At 37.9% G+C, this 21,966-nt stretch overlaps 1 protein-coding gene across 1 annotated transcript in view; it reads left to right on the forward strand.

Annotated features, from left to right (window-relative positions):
* The window catches only part of acot7 (acyl-CoA thioesterase 7), a 207,699-nt gene that overhangs the window by 122,455 nt on the left and 63,278 nt on the right, over window positions 1-21,966 (forward strand). The gene's annotated exons all lie outside the window — the stretch shown is intronic.

Here is a 21,966-nt window from a genome sequence, read left to right on the forward strand (position 1 = left end):
TATTTATCTGGGGGAAATTCCATGGTGAATAGGTTGACCTTTGACCTGACCCACTTGCTTGATGTACATTTCCATCAAAAAAAGAATTTTTAGATTTAGAAGTGTTTATTTCTCTGTAACTTTCACAAAATACGTGAATGAATGAATGAATTTATTTATTCGGCACACAGATGAACAACAAAGACAATAACAAAACATAAAAAGAATAACGTACAGATCAATCAATCAATCAATCAATTTTTTTATATAGCGCCAAATCACAACAAACAGTTGCCCCAAGGCGCTTTATATTGTAAGGCAAGGCCATACAATAATTATGTAAAACCCCAACGGTCAAAACGACCCCCTGTGAGCAAGCACTTGGCTACAGTGGGAAGGAAAAACTCCCTTTTAACAGGAAGAAACCTCCAGCAGAACCAGGCTCAGGGAGGGGCAGTCTTCTGCTGGGACTGGTTGGGGCTGAGGGAGAGAACCAGGAAAAAGACATGCTGTGGAGGGGAGCAGAGATCGATCACTAATGATTAAATGCAGAGTGGTGCATACAGAGCAAAAAGAGAAAGAAACAGTGCATCATGGGAACCCCCCAGCAGTCTACGTCTATAGCAGCATAACTAAGGGATGGTTCAGGGTCACCCGATCCAGCCCTAACTATAAGCTTTAGCAAAAAGGAAAGTTTTAAGCCTAATCTTAAAAGTAGAGAGGGTGTCTGTCTCCCTGATCTGAATTGGGAGCTGGTTCCACAGGAGAGGAGCCTGAAAGCTGAAGGCTCTGCCTCCCATTCTACTCTTACAAACCCTAGGAAACCCTATATATATATATATATATATAATTCATAACAACAATACAAAAAATGTGCATGAACAATTAAACTTAATCAATCACTAAAATTTCAAAACACAACCAGACAAGTAATAGTGCACAATGACAAAAATGGTAAACCTAATCCTTCAAAATATAATGGGTAAATATATTCTTTTTGTAAGGTCTTTTAAAACCAACCAATGTACCAGGTATTTATATATTAGTAGGACAATTATTCCAGATATTAACATCCCAAACGGAAACACAATGACTTGTTACTGTAGCTTGGATCTTTAATTTCTCAAATAATAATTTTCCTCTCAAACTGTAGCAAGAGTCCCAAATTTTAAACCGATCCTGGACATATAGAGGCAAAAGCTTATTTTTGACTTTATGCATAATTTGTATTGTGATGTAATAAATCAAGTCCCAGAATTGTAAAATTTGCAAACAAGCAAATAACGGATTTGTTGGCTCACGGTATGGTTCATTACTGATAATTCTTATAGCTTTCTTTTGCAACAGAAAAATTGTTTAGTAGTAGTTCTATATGTGTTTCCCCAAACCGTAACACAATATGTCATATATGGAACAAGTAATGCATAATAGAAAGTGGTTAATGAATGTTGCGAGAGGAAGTCTTGTACTTTATGCAGAATTGCAATGGCTTTTGACATTTTAGATTTAACAGAGTTAATATGTATTTTCCATCTTAATTTATCATCATTATAAATACCAAGAAATTTTGTATCTGTTACAATTTCAATATCATGTAATAGATTTCTGCTCAGGTTCCTGGACTTAATCCCAAATTTGATACATTTAGTTTTACCAAAATGGAGCAATAATTTGTTTGACTTGAACCATTGTTTAAATTTCTGTAATTCATTCTCCACTGTGTCCAGGAGTTGTCCCAAATGATCCACACCACAACAACAACACAGTCGTATCATCAGTAAATAAAATACAACTTACGGACTTGAAAACTAAACATTTATCATTAATATACAAAAGAAACAACAATGGCCCAAGGGCAGAACCCTGGGGCACCCCACAAGTAATCTTCATGAACTCTGAATTTGTCCCACCAAATGTGGACACACTGATACCTATTGTGTAAGTAGCTCGCTATCCAGTCATGTGCCAATCCCCTGATACCATACTTCTATAATTTCTCCAGTAGCAAGGTATGATCTATAGTATCAAATGCTTTCTGTAAATAATAAAAAAAACCCTATAGTATATTGCTTATTTTCAGTTGCGTTGGAAATTTGTTCAACGAAATCCATTACAGCCAATGAAGTAGTGCGATTCTTTCTAAAACCATTGCTAAGGATATGATGTTTAGTTAAGAAATCATTTAACCTCATTATAAATACATTTTCCAAAATTTTAGAAAATTGTGGTAAGAGGGAGATTGCCCTATAATTTGAAAAAACATGTTTGTCACTAGATTTGAACAGTGGCATCACTTTCGCTATTGTCATTTAGAAAGGAAATTTCCCAGTCATTAATGACAAATTACAGATATATGTTAAAGGCTTAGCAATGCAATCAATATTTTTAACCAAAAATGTATCAAAGCTATCACTATCAGTTGAGTTTTTCCCCTTAAGTTTATGAACTATGTCAATAATCTCTTTTTCATCCATTCCTTTAATGAACATTGAATCCAGAACTGTTTTTATTGTTTTGCTGTGATCCAAGGAGCCTGTTTTAGAAAATACAATTTGTTAAGATTGAATTTGCTACGTTTTTACCCATGCTAACAAAATGCTTTGTTTTCTTCAACAATTGTGGGCAAAATAGGCAGGGTATTCTTTAACAACTTTTTTCTTATTTATGATTTCATTTAAAACCCTCCAAGTACTCTTTATATTTGTTTTATTTTTCCAATAAATCACTATTATACTGCCTTTTACAAGATTGCATAATGTATGTTAGTTTGCTTTTATATGTCTTATATCTTCTCTCAGCTTCAGTTGTTCTAAATTTTAAAAACTGCTTGTACAATTTTTTTTTTCTTTTTACATGCATTCTGAAGTCCCTTGGTGATCCACGGTTTATCACAGCTTATTTCCATATTTTAACACACAAGTGCAATGTTTATTGTATAAATTGGAAATAATACAAATGAATGATTTGTAACATTGATCTACATCCTCAGTATAAATGTCACTCCAGTTTTGCTGTATTAAATCCATTCTAAGATTTCCTTTGTTATTTTCCTTGTGAAGTTTGTAATGTTAATATGGTCAATTTAATCAACTAATGATTTGAAAGCAACAAAAACAGGCAATGGTCACTGATGTCACTAATGAGAAGTCCGCCCGTTATATTTCCCACTGTAATATTTGTCAGTATATTGTCAATAAGTGTTGATGTATTCCTAGTTATCCTAGTTAGATGAGTAATTACTGGATACAATCCCATACAAAATACAGAATTAATAAATTAATCTATATGTGATTGTGACGATTTAGGAAATCTACATTAAAGTATCCACAGATAAACAAAAGCTTATTATTTTTAAAAGTGTTGAACATATCGGTCAATTTTTCCATAAAAATTGTTGGATCCAGGAGCTTTATAAATGCAGCTTATAAATATGTTTTTTGATTTTGTTTGAGTGAGCAGCCAGCTGATGTCATACTGTCTTCTGATTAGCTGCCCTGCTTTTTATGTTTATATTTTTATATAAACATGAATTATATATAAACATTTTACATTTGTGTGTAACATAAACAGTCAAATTAAAGTGACGACAACCATTAAACAAAACAAGAATAAACACTCTTAATGGGGGAAAAAACCCTTTGTCTTGCTGCAGGTTTCACCTCGGGTACCTTTGGTGGCCACTGTCCAGGGTGGTGCTAATCTGATCACGAGCCATAAATCCTTTCACTTGTGCACAGTTCCGCAGTGCTACAACACTGGGCAACACTCCATTTTAAAGGGAGGGCAGGTGCCACTGTCATTCAACAATAGCATGTTCGGGCGTCATTGTGCCCAGTGGGCTTGTGACCAGAGGAGCCTCAGTTTGATTCCCCATGAGACAGCAACTCACTAAAGTCATATGAGCAAGGTCAGACCTCTGAGCAAGCGCCTGGCATGGCAGCATGCTGACACTGTGTGTGTGTGTGTGTGTGTGTGTGTGTGTGTGTGTGTGTGTGTGTGTGTGTGTGTGTGTGTGTGTGTGTGTGTGTGTGTGTGTGTGTGTGTGTGTGTGTGTGTGTGTGTTTGGCAGAGCACTGGGTGAATATGAAGCATCATTATAAAACAGACAGGCCCAAATGTGCTTGCACTCTCTGCACAACACTTTTTTGCATGTTTTCCATCACATTAGCACCCCCTGGCAGTCTGATATGTGTGCCACATTGTTTGTTGTGTATAAAACCATTCAATCTGACACGGTTTGAAGTTTGTACTGAAAATGAATAAGCAGCCATAAAGGAAGGCTGTATTTTCATTGTTCCCTGGAAAGTATGGATTACATTCAGAAGATACGTGAACCTGGTCATGAGGAACATAGTCGGAGGTATTCTGCCCGCTGGCCAATTGGGCTGCACTGGCCACATTGTTACCAACCCCTCCCCCATGAAGTGAGCTGTCTTTTGTCTTTACGTTTGCCGTCTCCATTCCTCCCCCGCGCAGTGCTTCATGTTCCCTGCAGCAAAGGGAGCGTCATGGTGCACCATGTCACCCTGTGAATGTGTAGCACTGTGCCCAAGGCTGTCTTGGTCGTGTGTGTCCTGATTTTCAGTCTCACTTTGTGCTTCACTTCAACCTTCTCCATATCGCCTGTACAAGGAGAGGGCTTATTTCAAGGAGTCACTTTAGCAGTTTCACGGATGACAGTGATTAATAAGGATACGCATATGGGCTACTCAAGGACGGCCTCAAGGAGTTACAAATCATTTTAGTCAATTCAATTTAATTCAATTTATTTAATTTATATAGCGCCAAATCACAACAAAGTTGCCTCAAGGTGCTTCACAGAAGCAGTGGTGGGCACAGTTCTGCTAATATGCTAACCGATGATTATCAAAGCTAATGTTTTCATTATCGGATTAGCTTTTCAGATAACTTTAAAAACCATCAGCGGGTTAATTATGTTCCGATAAATTTTAGACCTATTTAGGTCTGTTTGTTTTAGACCTATTTTTGCAGGTGCGGTGAACAAAGATTAACAGTTACAAACATTTATGAAGTCTAAAATCAAAGATTTGAGCACCTACCTGTTAAATGTTTTGTAGTACGAGTAGATGCACCACTCTATCCTCTGCAAAAACAGGAGAGCTGATTCCAGGAGAAACTGCTCTATCTTCTGCAAGCAAATGAGAACTGATCACAGAAAAGTAAAGCTCATTTCTTTTGACCCCATACAGATGTGGTGGCAATATCACCCAAGTCATCCAGAGGCATACAGTTTTAACTTATGGTTAACATTTTGTTATTTAAATTAACGTCACGTCTGAAATTTTATAAAGTGAAAATATCAGATATATGTTTTAGTTTTAAAGTTATGCACTAATTTTGAAGGTTTTAGTGTGGACATTGTGTCTCCACAAAGTGCATTATGGGTAACCTCAGTACATTCACCACAGGAGAAATGCATTTGCCATGCTCTGATCAGGCTCCACATGGACAACAGCATTAAACTCTTTGTATATTGTGCCTAAAAAATATATTCTCTAGGTTTATAGATGTTGTTATTGTGTTTGTTTTATGTAAAAATGCCAGAAGAAGCTCAAGTTGCTTCTCCATTATTTTCAGTTGGAATCATTGTGAGCTGCAATGCTTCATTTCTTTAACGTCTTGCTTTTGTCAAACACTGACTGTCCTCTTTGTTCCAGAGTAATATATATAAGAAATTCGGTTTGTGTTTATTAAATTCCATGCATCTTAAACAGTAACAGACACGGACGGATTATTTTTTTGGAATAATAAATGATCTGTATGAAAGCTGCAAGTTTTCAGGCTCTCTACTGCTATCTACTGGCCAGTAGTGTTCATGGCCTAAGTACTAAGCATCTGGGCACCAGTAGAGTGGTACAATGGGCAGTGTTCTATTTATTTTGACCCTGGTTATATCAGACGGTTGTCAAATCAACTTTTTGGGTTTTGGCTTATGGCTTTTTATTAACAAATAAAAAAAATGGCATATTTTACAAAAGCACATTTATATGTAAACAGCAACACACACACACACACACACACACACACACACCTCATGTGTTGGTTTTTACATAGAATGAATGGGTCAACCAATCAGTGTTAGTGGAGGCTCATTTACCCATAATCCCTTTGGCATCTGTCTGTGTTTGTTACAAAACTTCAGAATTAGTGAATTATTTAAAATTAAAAGATATATGTTATATTTTAACTTTGTACAAATGACAGAATTGACATTAATGGAGTTATTCTATCTGTATTCATTTTATTTACACTTCATAACCATAAGTCAGCACTGCTTTATTTTCCAAGACCTCTATGTCACAGCTACACTGCTATTGAGTAGAGAGTTGAGGTTCGCTGCTACTCTCAGCTGCTGCACTGCTACAAGCTATGTAGTAAACAGGAGCTTCCAGCAGTGGCCAGGGTCTCAAAGACAGTTTGAGGCCCAGACAGTTTGTTCTCTCTCCTCAGCTCCAACCAGTCCCAGCAGAAGACTGCTCCTCCCTGAGCCTGGTTCTGCTGGAGGTTTCTTCCTGTTAAAAGGGAGTTTTTCCTTCCCACTGTTGCCAAGTGCTTGCTCATAGGGGGTCGTTTTGACCGTTGGGGTTTTTCTGTAATTATTGTATGGCTTTTGCCTTGCAATATGAGGCGCCTTGGGGCAACTGTTGTTGTGATTTGGCGCTATATAAATAAAATTGATTTGATTTGATTTGATTGTTTGGGTCTGTGGTACCAGAAGCAATTCAGCTTGTTAGTTGCAAGTGTACCGGAGACAATACTGAAAATGATCAGTTAACTGTAGCTTCCAATAATTTTTTGGATACTTTATCAGTTTAGCTTCCAGAGGTGTCAAGTAACGAAGTACAAATACTTCGTTACTGTACTTAAGTACACTTTTTAGGTATCTATACTTTACTCCATTACTTATTTTTCTGCCTACTTCTGACTTCTACTGATTACATTTTCACACAAGTATCTGTACTTTCTATTCCTTACATTTTTAAAACAAACAGCCTCGTTACTCTTGGCTTCAGCGCCGGTGGATGTGCGCTGCTGAGGTGTCAGCGCACATCCACCGGCGCAGCTCCACCTGAAGCCCGAGGCGTCAGTGCGCGGCTTCACTGAGGCCCGAGGTGCCAGCGCACATCCACCGGCCCGGCTCCACCTGAAGCCCGAGGCGCCACCGCAGTTCCACCAGCACGGCTTTACCGAGGTGCCAGCGCGGATTTATCTGACCATGGGTCCGAAGAAGGCACTGACGGCGGAGGAGGGAGATGATATCAAGAAGTCCCTGGACTTTTTGTCTGAGGAAATCTCTGTTGTTAAAATGCAGCAGAAATCCATTATGGAGCTGGTGGAAGAAGTGAAGGCTCTCCGGATCCAGAATGCTGAGAAAGACCGGCGTCTGGTGCACCTGGAGAACCGTGTTGCAGAGTTGGAACAGTACACAAGGATGAACGATGTTATTATTACAGGAATTCATATTAAACCTCGATCCTACACACGGGCGGTGTCAGAAGACAGCGGAGGGGAGGCCAGTGAGCAGGAGGCCAGCTCAGTGGAACAACAGGTGGCTGACTTCCTGCAATCTAAAGGTATTCAAATGGACTGTAATAACATTGAAGCGTGCCACCCCCTGCCCAGGAGAGAGGATGGAGACAAGCGAGCAGTTATAATGAGGTTTGTCAACAGAAAACATAAAATGGCATTGTTAAAACAGACGGAAACTCAAAGGAACAAACGTATTCATCAATGAACATCTGACCAAAAGAAACACAGACATCGCCAGGAAAGCTCGTCTTTTAAAAAAGCAGGGAAAAATTCAACAGACATGGACATCTAACTGCAAAACATTCATCAAACTGAACGGAACACCAGAACAAGCGAAGGTTATGGTAATCAGGAACATCAAGGAACTGGACAAATACGACCAATAAGGTATGAGGACACAAACACATCACAACACCATGACACAGACCAGAGGAACCTATTCATCTACTACATCTCATTCATCTACATCTGGAGACAAGAAGGATATAACTCACAGGATTGATGATCATGGAAAACTAGAACTGAGAACATTTAAATACACAGACCACAATGTACTGGACTTGGAGCACGATATAGACCCAGACAATAATTTCTTCTCAAATATCAATGACAGTTGTTGCTATTATACAGATGAACAGTTTAATCGGATCATTAAAACGGATAACAAATTATCAATAATCCATTTCAACAGCAGAAGTCTGTATGCAAACTTTACCAACATTAAAGAATATTGAAGTCAATTTAAAAAAATATTTAACATAATTGCTATATCAGAAACATGGATCAATGAAGATAAAGGAATGGATTTTGAACCAATCGAAGCAGTGGTTCGCAGATTGAAACAATGCTTCGACCTATTGTTTCATTTATTCTTTCTTTCTTTCGCTTAATTTTCCCCCGCTAAAACCCTAAAGAGCATACTTCTGTGAGTATTATTTACCTTTTCTATGTTAAACTGACCTGTTATGGTCTTCTGAAACAGTTGATAGATGTATTTTATAACTTAAAAACGGGAGCGACGCTAACGAGTTAGCATGTCTATGGCATTTTCAATGTTAAAAGTTAGCATGAAGCAGTTCCAGCTGTCTTCACGTTCGGGTGCATTTGTTTTCAAATTGTAATATTTTTTAAATTTATTTTTGTTTATATGTTAATAATCTAATGATTATTATATACAATTTCAGAGAAAGAGACAAAAAGAACCTGAATAGAAACACAACGGAAAATAAAATATAAACGCAACTAACAATGAACATACATAAATAAATACAGAAATAAATAAGTGTTTCCTGTGAACACTAGTGACTCGTACACCTCCATTTCATCCCTGTTTTATTTAAGTTTAATGACAGTTTGTTTCGGTCAAACCATATTTTCAATGTGTTAATTTCTTCAGTGATTTCCTCCAGAACTATCTGCCAAACTAGAAAACTGCTGCATCCTAGTAAGAGCAGAATACTACTGGAATGAATTTGAATAAGGAAAGTTGTTTTTTTTTTCTCACTAAATGGATGCTGCACTCACTCCAGTTTATCGTCTGGAATAGTCCCAGATTGCATTTCACAGCTTCTAGAATTGAAACATTTTCATGCAGGTGGTGTTGGGGGGTAATTTTGGGTTTTGGGTCTTGGGCCACATGTAGAATGAATCAGTTATTAAATTAAGCTTTCAATTCATATAGTGGCATCTACCTTTTTTTTTTTTTTTTTAAAGGTTACTTTATACTTTTATACTTTAAGTAGGTTTTGGAGCACATACTTTTTCACTTTTACTTGAGTAAAGAGGTCAAGTTGATACTTCAACTTTTACCAGGGTGTTTTTAAACTGCAGTATCTGTACTTCTATTTAAGTAACAAATGTGTGTACTTTTGACACCACTGCATCTAATCATATAACGGACAAGTCCTTCACAACATCACTCACAGGTTTTCAGAAAAGCAGGTTTGAAGCAAAAATGAAGGAACATATAAATGAAAATAGGGGTGGAACATGGCTAAGACAGGTGTGATTTGGGCAGGGCGAAAGAAGCTCAAACACGCCCACTTACCTTGAAGTTACCAAGTCATCAACAACAACGATGTATTTATGGAGTGTTTTATTAATGTAGATATAAAGTGTTTGACAATATGAAGAATTAAACACTAACTAGAAGCACTCAGAGAGTGCAAACCTCCGCCAAGGCCATGGGGTCACTGACGCCATAACATCTACACGTCATGGAATCATTGAACCTAAAAAAGTCTAACAATGATGTTTGCTCAGTAGTAAAAAAAAAAAGTTTCATGTGCTGTGACTGGATAGCATGTATCCTTAGCGCTTGGCATCACAGTTTATTGCAACTTGCACCTTTCCCAGAAGCTACTGTCATCTGAGCACTGATATTGATATTGCATGTGCTTATAGACAAAAACAAATAAGAGACAAAATTCAATTTATTATTCAATTAAACTGCAAATATATGAATTTTTTAACATTTATGAAACACTTCTCTAAACAAGGCTATAGGGTCACTGACCCTAAAGAGATTCCCTCCTTGGCACAGTGATCTATTTCTTTTTGTCTCTTTCTCTAAAATTGTATATAATAATCATTAGATTATTAATATATAAACAAAAATAAATTTAAGAAATATTACAATTTGAAAACAAATGCACCCGAACGTGATGACAGCTGCAACTGCTTAATGCTAACTTTTAACATTGAAAAAGCCATAGACATGCTAATGTGTTAGCATCGGGATCCGGATCATGATCCGGATCACCACTAAAATTTAATCACTTGTTCCTCTTGTCATTTCCAACCACTCCACAAAATTTCATCAAAATCTGTTCAAAACTTTTTGAGTTATCCTGCTGACAGACAGACAAACAAACAAACGTGACCGAAAACACAACCTCCTTGGCGGAGGTAATAAAGAAGAAGTAAGTCCTATTTAGGCCCCTGAGGCCCGTTGGTGCTGGTACTTATCCCAATATTTGATAGTGTGGCATGGATCAAATTTTAAGGCTCCTCCTGTCTCCAAAGTAAAGGTCAAACAAGGTCAACATCCATTGGAGTCCATGATGTGTTAGCCTGTATCGTGAGAACTAAGTATAACAAATACTGCAAGCTAGTTCTGTCAAGAAGCCCATTAACTCAACCAATAATCAGAGCAACTTTAACTTTTAAGTCCTGTACAAACTGAAATGGATCTTTGTTGCAGTTTTTTCTGTTTTCACCCCATAATAATCCAACAGATACATCAGTGCAAATATAATAAGAATATTTCATTTTGTGATGCAAGCACCAAATTTGGCACAATGGTATTTCTTGGTCTTATGTTTTGCAACAAAAGCCATTAGCTACTGCTGTCTTCAAGATAGCAGACATTTTTTTTTCAAGATTGCACCTGGAAATGTGTATTTCATCATATATTTGCACAATCTTGGTTCATAAATAATGTACTCTGAACTGGGAATTTCAGACAATATTTTCATGCTCTACCATATATCTCCATAACATTCAGTCATAAATTATCCAGAAAATACCTTTTTGGAATCTTTATGATCAGACAAATACTGTGGTATACTTTTCAATGTGATTGGAGCATGTTAAAATATTGATCCCTGTTTAAACATTGTTAGGTTCTTTTATCACGGTGAGACCTCCAAAAAGAACTGGACAGGAAACGGACTTCAAAGTTTAGATGTTGTATTGAAAAGAGTTGTTGCACCGGTACAGAGTTATCTTCAGCGCTGGGATCTTTGCTGGTCGCATGCAAACATCAGGAACAAAGAACCCAGACTTTCTTTGTTCTCTAACTTTTATAACCAGCCTAAGCCACCCCCATATGGGTGGTCCTGAACCTGGCTTGAGTCAGTGTCCATGTGAGCTGGCTGCAGGGAGGTGAAAGGGGGCGGTGTCGTCGCAGTGTGTTCATGGTTATGTAAAAATCTTATAGTATGTGTTTATCTATGTAGTGTAGTTTCACGCAATAAAACAGTGTTGCATCATGCTGATTCTTCTTCCAAATACACATGAATACTTTAGTTTTATCAATTAAGCATGTATAAAAAGATAAGATGGTTTTATCACTTAGGCAGCTGTAAAAGGATCTGGTAGTTTTGCCAAATACAAGGACATTTTGTGCTTCAGCCATTTTGTGTTATGCATCGTGGAACACTCTTACACCTTTCATTGATCCCACCCTGATTGCAGCCACCACCCTGGCATGACCATCATACTTTCTACAAGAAACATTTCAAAAGATTTGCCAAAGGCCTGTTAATATTGATAAATTCTTATTTTCCTGCTATCATAAAATATTAACTCTGTTGAACCCAAAAACAAAAGGTGACGTATGAACATCTATGTTGTGGAATTTCTCATGTCAGATGTGGATATACAACCTCAATTCCAATGAAGTTGGGATGCTGTGTGAAATATAAATAAAAACAGACTACAGTGATTTGCAAATCCTCTTCAACTTATATTCAATTGAATACACCACGAAGACAAGATATTTAATGTTCAAACTGATAAACTTTATTGTTTTTGTGCAAATATTTGCTCATTTTGAACTGGATGCTTGCCACACATTTCAAAAAAAGCTGGGACAGGGGCAACAAAAGACTGAAAGTTGATGAATGCTCAAAGAACACCTGTTTGAAACATTCCACAGGTGAATAGGTTAATTGGAAACAGGGGACCTGGAAGACCCAGCCATGACCCATCTTCAATGCTCTTACTGAGAGAAGGAGGTTGTTTGCCAAAATCTCGCAATCCATCTTCTCTTCAATACGGTGCAGTCCTCCTGTCCCCTTTGCAGAAGAGCACCCCCAGAGTATGATGTTTCCACCCAGATGCTTCACGGTTGGGATGGTTTTCTTGGGGTTGTTCTCATCAAATCAAATCAATTTTATTTATATAGCGCCAAATCACAACAAACAGTTGCCCCAAGGCGCTTTATATTGTAAGGCAAAGCCATACAATAATTACAGAAAAACCCCAACGGTCAAAACAACCCCCTATGAGCAAGCACTTGGCGACAGTGGGAAGGAAAAACTCCCTTTTAACAGGAAGAAACCTCCAGCAGAACCAGGCTCAGGGAGGGGCAGTCTTCTGCTGGGACTGGTTGAGGCTGAGGGAGAGAATCAGGAAAAAGACATGCTGTGGAGGGGAGCAGAGATCAATCACTAATGATTAAATGCAGAGTGGTGCATACAGAGCAAAAAGAACCCCCCAGCAGTCTAAGTCTATAGCAGCATAACTAAGGGATGGTTCAGGGTCACCTGATCCAGCCCTAACTATAAGCTTTAGCAAAAAGGAAAGTTTTAAGCCTAATCTTAAAAGTAGAGAGGGTGTCTGTCTCCCTGATTCGAATTGGGAGCTGGATCCAGAGGAGAGGAGCCTGAAAGCTGAAGGCTCTGCCTCCCATTCTACTCTTACAAACCCTAGGAACTACAAGTAAGCCTGCAGTCTGAGAGCGAAGCGCTCTATTGGGGTGATATGGTACTGTGAGGTCCCTAAGATAAGATGGGACCTGATTATTCAAAACCTTATAAGTAAGAAGAAGAATTTTAAATTCTATTCTAGAATTAACAGGAAGCCAATGAAGAGAAGCCAATATGGGTGAAATATGCTCTCTCCTTCTAGTCCAGTACTCTAGCTGCAGCATTTTGAATTAACTGAAGGCTTTCAGGGAACTTTTAGGACAACCTGATAATAATGAATTACAATAGTCCAGCCTAGAGGAAATAAATGCATGAATTAGTTTTTCAGCATCACTCTGAGACAAGACCTTTGTAATTTTAGAGATATTGCGCAAATGCAAAAAAGCAGTCCTACATATTTGTTTAATATGCGCATTGAATGACACATCCTGATCAAAAATGACTCCAAGATTTCTCACAGTATTACTAGAGATCAGGGAAATGCCATCCAGAGTAAGGATCTGGTTAGACACCATGTTTCTAAGATTTGTGGGGCCAAGTACAATAACTTCAGTTTTATCTGAGTTTAAAAGCAGGAAATTAGAGGTCATCCACGTCTTTATGTCTGTAAGACAATCCTGCAGTTTAGCTAATTGGTGTGTGTCCTCTGGCTTCATGGATAGATAAAGCTGGGTATCATCTGCGTAACAATGAAAATTTAAGCAATGCCGTCTAATAATACTGCCTAAGGGAAGCATGTATAAAGTGAATAAAATTGGTCCTAGCACAGAACCTTGTGGAACTCCATAATTAACCTTAGTCTGTGAAGAAGATTGATCAAGTTAGCTGTTTTACAACTACCCTTTCAAGAATTTTTGAGAGAAAAGGAAGGTTGGAGATTGGCCTATAATTAGCTAAGATAGCTGGGTCAATGACAGTTGTTGCTATTATACAGATGAACAGTTTAATCGGATCATTAAAACGGATAACAAATTATCAATAATCCATTTCAACAGCAGAAGTCTATATGCAAACTTTAACAACATTAAAGAATATTTAAGTCAGTTAAAAAAATATTTAACATAATTGCTATATCAGAAACATGGATCAATGAAGATAAAGGAATGGATTTTGAACTGGATGGATATGAATTTAATTGTGTAAACAGAAAAAATAAGAGTGGAGGAGGAGTGGCTGTGTATGTGGATAAGAACATGGATTATAAAATAGTAGACAATATGACAACTGTGATTGATAACTTATTAGAATGTATAACTATTGAAATATGTGAAGAAAAAAGCAAAAATGTATTAGTCAGCTGTATATATAGAGCACCAGGATCTAGTATTGAAACATTCACTGACTGTATGGGAAAAATGTTCTCAAAAACTAATCAAAAAACTGTGTTCATTTGTGGTGACTTAAATATTGATCTGCTCAATCCAAATAAGCATAAAATAACAGATGAATTTATCAGTATAATGTACAGTATGAGTTTATATCCAAAAATCACCAGGCCAAGCAGAATTACATCCCATAGTGCCACCTTAATTGATAATATATTCAGCAATGATATTGAGAATAACACTGTGAGTGGATTATTAATCAATGACATTAGTGATCATCTACCAGTTTTCATCGTTTATAATAGAAACCATCGGCGGAATCAGCCAGAGGAGAAAATAAAATACAGGCGAGTGCGGACAGAGGAAAACATGAACACACTAAAGAAGGATTTACAGGAGCAAAACTGGGAAAAGGTATACAGTGAAAGTGATGTTGATAGTGCATATGAAACTTTTTTACAAATATTTACATCATTATATGATAAAAATTGTCCAATTAAACAAGACTACAGAAAACAAAAAATCCAAGCTCGACCATGGATGACGAAAGGGTTACGAAATGCATGTAATAAGAAAAATACACTGTATAGAGAATTCATAAAACTAAAGACTAAAGAGGCAGAAAATAGATATAAGAAATACAAAAATAGATTAACTAATATTATACGGGTATGTAGGAAGGAATATTATAGTAACATATTATATAATAACAAAAACAATATTAAAGGAATATGGGATATATTAAATAGCATTATCAAAAATGGTAATAAAAAACAGAGTTACCCTCAGTATTTCATTGATAATAATGTCAAGAAGGAAAATAAGGATGAGGTAGTCAACGGTTTTAATAATTTTTTTGTAAATATTGGACCAAGCTTGGCAGAAAAAATTCCCGATTCCCAACCTGAGGATTGGGATAATAATCTCATAGAAAGAAATCCCTGTTCAATGTTCCTCACAGCAGTGGATGGAAATGAAATTATAGACATTGTGAATAATTGTAAATATAAAACATCTACCGATTTAAATGAAATTGATATGGTGGTGGTAAAACAGGTCATTGAATGGATTGTAGAACCATTAACATACATCTGTAACTTATCATTTCAAACCGGTAAATTTCCCAATCAAATGAAAATAGCTAAGGTTGTGCCGCTGTATAAGACTGGGGATAGACACCACTTCACAAATTATAGACCTGTTTCTTTGCTTCCACAATTTTCCAAATTATTAGAAAAGTTATTCAATAATAGATTAGACAAATTCATAAATAAACATAAATTACTTACTGATAGTCAATATGGATTCAGAGCACATAGTTCAACATCACTTGCATTAATAGAATCAGTTGAGGAGATTACAAACGCCATAGACCACAAATTACATTCAGTTGGAATATTTATAGACCTTAAAAAGGCTTTTGATACAATCAATCATGACATATTAATCAGTAAACTTGAACAGTATGGGATTAGGGGGTTGGTGTTGCACTGGGTGAGAAGCTACTTAAGTAACAGAAAACAGTTTGTGAAGTTGGGGGAATATACATCATCATGCTTGGACAATGCTTGTGGCATCCCACAGGGGTCAGTATTGGGTCCAAAACTGTTTCTAATTTATATAAATGATATTGTCAATGTTTCCAAAATATTAAAATTAGTATTATTTGCAGATGACACAAGCATTTTTTGTTCAGGGGGGGATTTGCAGGAGTTACTGAGGAGGATCAGTATAGAAATGGGAAAATTGAAAATATGGTTTGACAGAAATAAATTATCATTAAACTTAAGTAAAACAAAATACATGTTATTTGGCTATTGTAATACAGACATACAGGTTCAGTTACAAGTCGAGGGGGTAGATATTGAAAGGGTACATGAAAATAAGTTTCTGGGGGTGATAATAGATGATAAGATAAACTGGAAGACTCATATAAAACATATACAAAGTAAACTGTCAAGAAGCATTTCAGTTCTAAACAAAGCGAACATATTCTGGACCACAACTCACTCCGCATTCTTTACTGCTCACTGGTTTTACCATATTTACAGTACTGTGCAGAGGTATGGGGTAATACTTATAAAGGTACAACACAATCACTATCAGTAATGCAGAAAAGAGCTATAAGAATTATTCATAATACTGGCTATAGAGATCATACAAATCCACTATTTTTACAATCCAAATTCTTAAAATTCACAGACTTGGTTCATTTTCAAACAGTACAAATTGTGTATAAAGCAATAAACAATTTACTTCCAGCAAATATTAAAAATATGTTTTTTAACAGATCAGGGGATTACAGTCTGAGGGGGAAATTTAATTTAAAGCATCAGTGGGCACGAACAACATTAAAAGGTTCTGTATTTCTGTCTGTGGGGTGAGGATGTGGAACAGATTGGGAGTGGGGCTCAAGCAATGTCCAAGCATGAACCAGTTCAAACAGCGGTACAAAAATATGGTTTTTTCTGGGTATAGGGAGGAGGAAGGGTAATGAGGGTTAGGGTGTTTTTGTTGTTTGCTTCGGCTTGTAAATATATAGTATTTTGTATGTAAGTAGGTATGTGTAGGTGTATATTTATGTTTGTGTATATATACGTGTATATATGTATATGTGTATATATGTGTATGTTGATGTGTATATGTATGTGTGTGTATATATATGTATATATATATATATTGATATCGGTTTAGGTGTGTAGGAATTTATGTGTATATGTGGCAAAGGGTATTACTGGTTGTGGGGAAGAAGGGGTAGGGATAAATAAGCTGATGCTTCACCCTACCCCTTTTCGGACATGTTGGGTACACAGTAGGAACTTTTTTGTTGTTGTCTTTACTGATCTATCTTGTAATTGTTGTTGTATCAAATGTTCGAAATAAACAGTTTTCATTCATTCATTCATTCAAAGTGATGGCTTTTTAAGTAATGGTTTAATGACTGCCACCTTAAAAGCCTGTGGTACATAGCCAACTAATAAAGATAGATTGATCATATTTAAGACCGAAGCATTAATTAATGGTAGGGCTTCCTTGAGCAGCCTGGTAGGAATGGGGTCTAATAGACATGTTGATGGTTTGGAGGAAGTAACTAATGAAAATAACTCAGACAGAACAATCGGAGAGAAAGAGTCTAACCAAATACTGGCATCACTGAAAGCAGCCAAAGAGAATGATATGTCTTTGGGATGGTTATGAGTAATTTTTTCTCTAATAGTTAAAATTTTATTAGCAAAGAAAGTCATGAAGTCATTACTAGTTAAAGTTAAAGGAATACTCAGCTCAATAGAGCTCTGACTCTTTGTCAGCCTGGCTACAGTGCTGAAAAGAAACCTGGGGTTCTTATTTTCTTCACTTAGTGATGAGTAGTAAGATGTCCTAGCTTTACGGATGGCTTTTTTTTATAGAGCAACAGACTCTTTTTCCAGGCTAAGTGAAGATCATCTAAATTAGTGAGACGCCATTTCCTCTCCAACTTACGGGTTTGTGAGTTATACCACGGAGTCAGGCACTTCTGATTTAAGGCTCTCTTTTTCAGAGGAGCTACAGCATCCAGAGTTGTCCTCAAAGAGGATATAAAACTATTGAGAGATAATCTATCTCACTCACAGAATTTAGGTAGCTGCTCTGCCCTGTGTTGGTATATGGCATTGGAGAACATAAAGAAGGAATCATATCCTTAAACCTAGTTACAGCGCTTTCTGAAAGTCTTCTACTGTAATGAAACTTATTCCCCACTGCTGGGTAGTCCATCAGAGTAAATGTAAATGTTATTAAGAAATGATCAGACAGAAGGGGGTTTTCAGGGAATACTGTTAAGTCTTCAATTTCCATACCATTAGTCAGAACAAGATCTAAGGTATGATTAATTTACATTTTGAGCAAAGCCAATCGAGTCTAACAATAGACTAAATGCAGTGTTGAGGCTGTCATTCTCAGCATCTGTGTGGATGTTAAAATCACCCACTATAATTATCTTATCTGAGCTAAGCACTAAGTCAGACAAAAGGTCCGAAAATTCACAGAGAAACTCACAGTAACGACCAGGTGGACGATAGATAACAACAAATAAAACTGGTTTTTGGGACTTCCAATTTGGATGGACAAGACTAAGAGTCAAGCTTTCAAATGAATTAAAGCTCTGTCTGGGTTTTTGATTAATTAATAAGCTGGAGTGGAAGATTGCTGCTAATCCTCCACCTCGGCCCGTGCTACGAGCGTTCTGACAGTTAGTGTGACTCAGGGGTGTTGACTCATTTAAACTAACATATTCATCCTGCTGTAACCAGGTTTCTGTAAGGCAGAATAAATCAATATGTTGATCAATTATTATATCATTTACTAACAGGGACTTAGAAGAGAGAGATCTAATGTTTAATAGACCACATTTAACTGTTTTAGTCTGGTGCAGTTGAAGGTGCTATATTATTTTTTTTTTTGAATTTTTATGCTTAAATAGATTTTTGCTGGTTATTGGTGGTCTGGGAGCAGGTACCGTCTCTACGGGGATGGGGTAATGAGGGGATGGCAGGGGGAGAAAAGCTGCAGAGAGGTGTGTAAGACTACAACTCTGTTTCCTGGTCCCAACCCTGGATAGTCACGGTTTGGAGGATTTAAGAAAATTGGCCAGATTTCTAGAAATGAGAGCTGCTCCATCCAAAGTGGGATGGATGCCGTCTCTCCTAACAAGACCAGGTTTTCCCCAGAAGCTTTGCCAATTATCTATGAAGCCCACCTCATTTTTTGGACACCACTCAGACAACCAGCAATTCAAGGAGAACATGCGGCTCAACATGTCACTCCCGGTCCGATTGGGGAGGGGCCCAGAGAAAACTACAGAGTCCGACATTGTTTTTGCAAAGTTACACACCGATTCAGTGTTAATTTTAGTGACCTCCGATTGGCGTAACTGGGTGTCATTACTGCCGACGTGAATTACAATCTTACCAAATTTACGCTTAGCCTTAGCCAGCAGTTTCAAATTTCCTTCAATGTCGCCTGCTCTGGCCCCCGGAAGACAATTGACTGTGGTTGCTGGTGTCGCTAACTTCACATTTCTCAAAACAGAGTCGCCAATAACCAGAGTTTGTTCCTCGGCGGGTGTGTCACCGAGTGGGGAAAAACGGTTAGAAATGTGAACGGGTTGGTGGTGTACACGGGGCTTCTGTTTAGAACTACGCTTCCTCCTCACCGTCACCCAGTCGGCCTGCTTTCCTGGCTGCTCGGGATCTGCCAGAGGGGAACTAACGGCGGCTAAGCTACCTTGGTCCGCACCGACTACAGGGGCCTGGCTAGCTGTAGGATTTTCCACGGTGCAGAGCCGAGTCTCCAATTCACCCAGCCTGGCCTCCAAAGCTATGAATAACCTACACTTATTACAAGTACCATTACTGCTAAAAGAGGCCGAGGAATAACTAAACATTTCACACCCAGAGCAGAAAAGTGCGGGAGAGACAGGAGAAGCCGCCATGCTAAACCGGCTAAGAGCTAGTAGCTGCGCTAAGCTAGCGGATTCCTAAAAACACACAAAGTGAATAATGTGTAAATAATTTAGAGGTGATTCAGCAGAAGGAGTGCTTTAGTTAAGGCACGTGAAGATTACACTGTGAAACAAATCGTTATCTAGTTAACTAGATCAATCTAACTGCGCAGATTAAACAGCTAACAGATACAGCAAAACACCGCTGTGCTCCAGAACAGGAAGTGATACAATACCGCCAGTGGTTGGCTCTCACCACTCTCTCATCCTCTAAACATGGTAAGTGGAGTTGATTCCAAAAAGCTCTATTCTGGTCTCATCTGACCACATGACCTTCTCCCATGCCTCCTCTGGATCATCCAGATGGTCACTGGTGAACTTCAAATGGGCCTGGACATGTGCTGGCTTGAGCAGGGGGACCTTGTTGCCCTGCAGGATTTTAAACCATGTCAGCATCATGTGTTACTAATGTAATCTTTGTGACTGTGGTCCCAGCTCTCTTCAGGTCATTGACCAGGTCCTCCTGTGTAGTTCTGAGCTTTCTCAGAATCATCCTTACCCCACAAAGTGAGATCTTGCATGGAATCCCAGACCGAGGGAGACTGACAGTCATCTTGTGTTTCTTCCACTTTCTAATAAATAATCATATCAGTTGTTGTCTTCTACTAAGCTGCTTGCCTGTTGTCCTGTAGTCCATCCCAGCCATGTGCAGGTGTACAGTTTTGTCCCTGGTGTTCTTCGACAGCTCTTTGGTCTTGGCTATGGTGGACAGGTTGGAGTATGATTGATTGTGTGAACAGGTGTCTTTTATACAGGTAAAGAGTGCAGAATAAGAGGGCTTCTTAAAGAAAAATTAACAGGTCTGTGTGAGCCAGAATTCTTGCTGGTTGGTAGGTGTTCAAATACTTATTTGCAGCAGTAACATAGAAATAAGTTATTAAAAAAATCATAGATTGTGATTTCCAGATGTTTTTTTTTTAGATTATGTCTCTCACAGTGGACATGCACCTAAGATGAAAATTTCAGACTCCAACATGATTTCTAAGTGGGAGAACTTGCAAAACCGCAGGGTATTCAAATACTTATTTTCCTCACTGTATATGACACATTCGTGAAAAGTGTTCTTGCAGGCAGGCCAGTCTAGTACCCGCACTCTTTTACTATGAAGCCACACTGTTGTAACACGTGCAGAATGTGGCTTGGCATTGTCTTGCTGAAATAAGCAGGGACGTCCCTGAAAAAGATGTTGCTTGGATGGCAGCATGTGTTGCTCCAACACCTCGTATCTTTCAGCATTGATGGTGCCATCACATATGTGTAAGTTGCCCATGCCATAGACACTACCCCCCCCATACCATCACAGATGTTGGCTTTTGAACTTTGCGCTGGTATCAATCTGGGTGGTCTTTTTCTTCTTTTTTCTAGAGGACACGACGTCCATGATTTCCAAAAGCAATCTGAAATGTGGACTCATCAGACCACACCACACTTTTCCACTTTGCGTCTGTCCATTTCAAATAAGCTCAGACCCAGAGAAGGCGGTGGCATTTATGGATGTTGTTAATGTATTGCTTTCACTTTGCATGGTAGAGTTTTAACTTGCACTTGTAGACGTAGCGACGAACTGTTTTTAATGCAGTGCCGCCTGAGGGATCGAAGGTCACAGGCATTCACTGTTGGTTTTTGCCTTGCCGCTTACATGTAGAAAGTTCTCCAGATTCTCTGAATCTTCTGATTATATTATGGACTGTAGATGATGGAATCCCTAAATTCCTTGCAGTTGAACATTGAGAAACATTGTTCTTAAACTGCTGGACTATTTTTTTCATGCAGTTGTTCACAAAGTGGTGATCCCCACCCCATCTTTGCTTGTGAAAGGCTGAGACTTTTGGGGATGCTCCTTTTATACCCAATCTTGAGTGTCCTCAGTTCCCAAACAGTTATTGAGTGTTGTTTGAAGGAAAGGTGATGTAACACAGTGGTAAACATACCACTGTCCCAACTTTCATCAACTTTTCCAGTCTTTAGTTGCCTCGTCCCAGCTTTTTTGAAACGTGTTGCAAGCATCCATTTGAAAATGAGCAAATATTTCCACAAAAACAATAAACTTTATCAGTTTGAACATTAAATATCTTTTGTTTGTGGTGTATTCAATTCAATATAGGTTGAAGAGGATTTGCAAATCATTGCATTCTGTTTT

The sequence above is a fragment of the Thalassophryne amazonica genome, chromosome 6 (assembly GCF_902500255.1).
Source record: "Thalassophryne amazonica chromosome 6, fThaAma1.1, whole genome shotgun sequence".
Lineage (NCBI taxonomy): Eukaryota > Metazoa > Chordata > Actinopteri > Batrachoidiformes > Batrachoididae > Thalassophryne > Thalassophryne amazonica.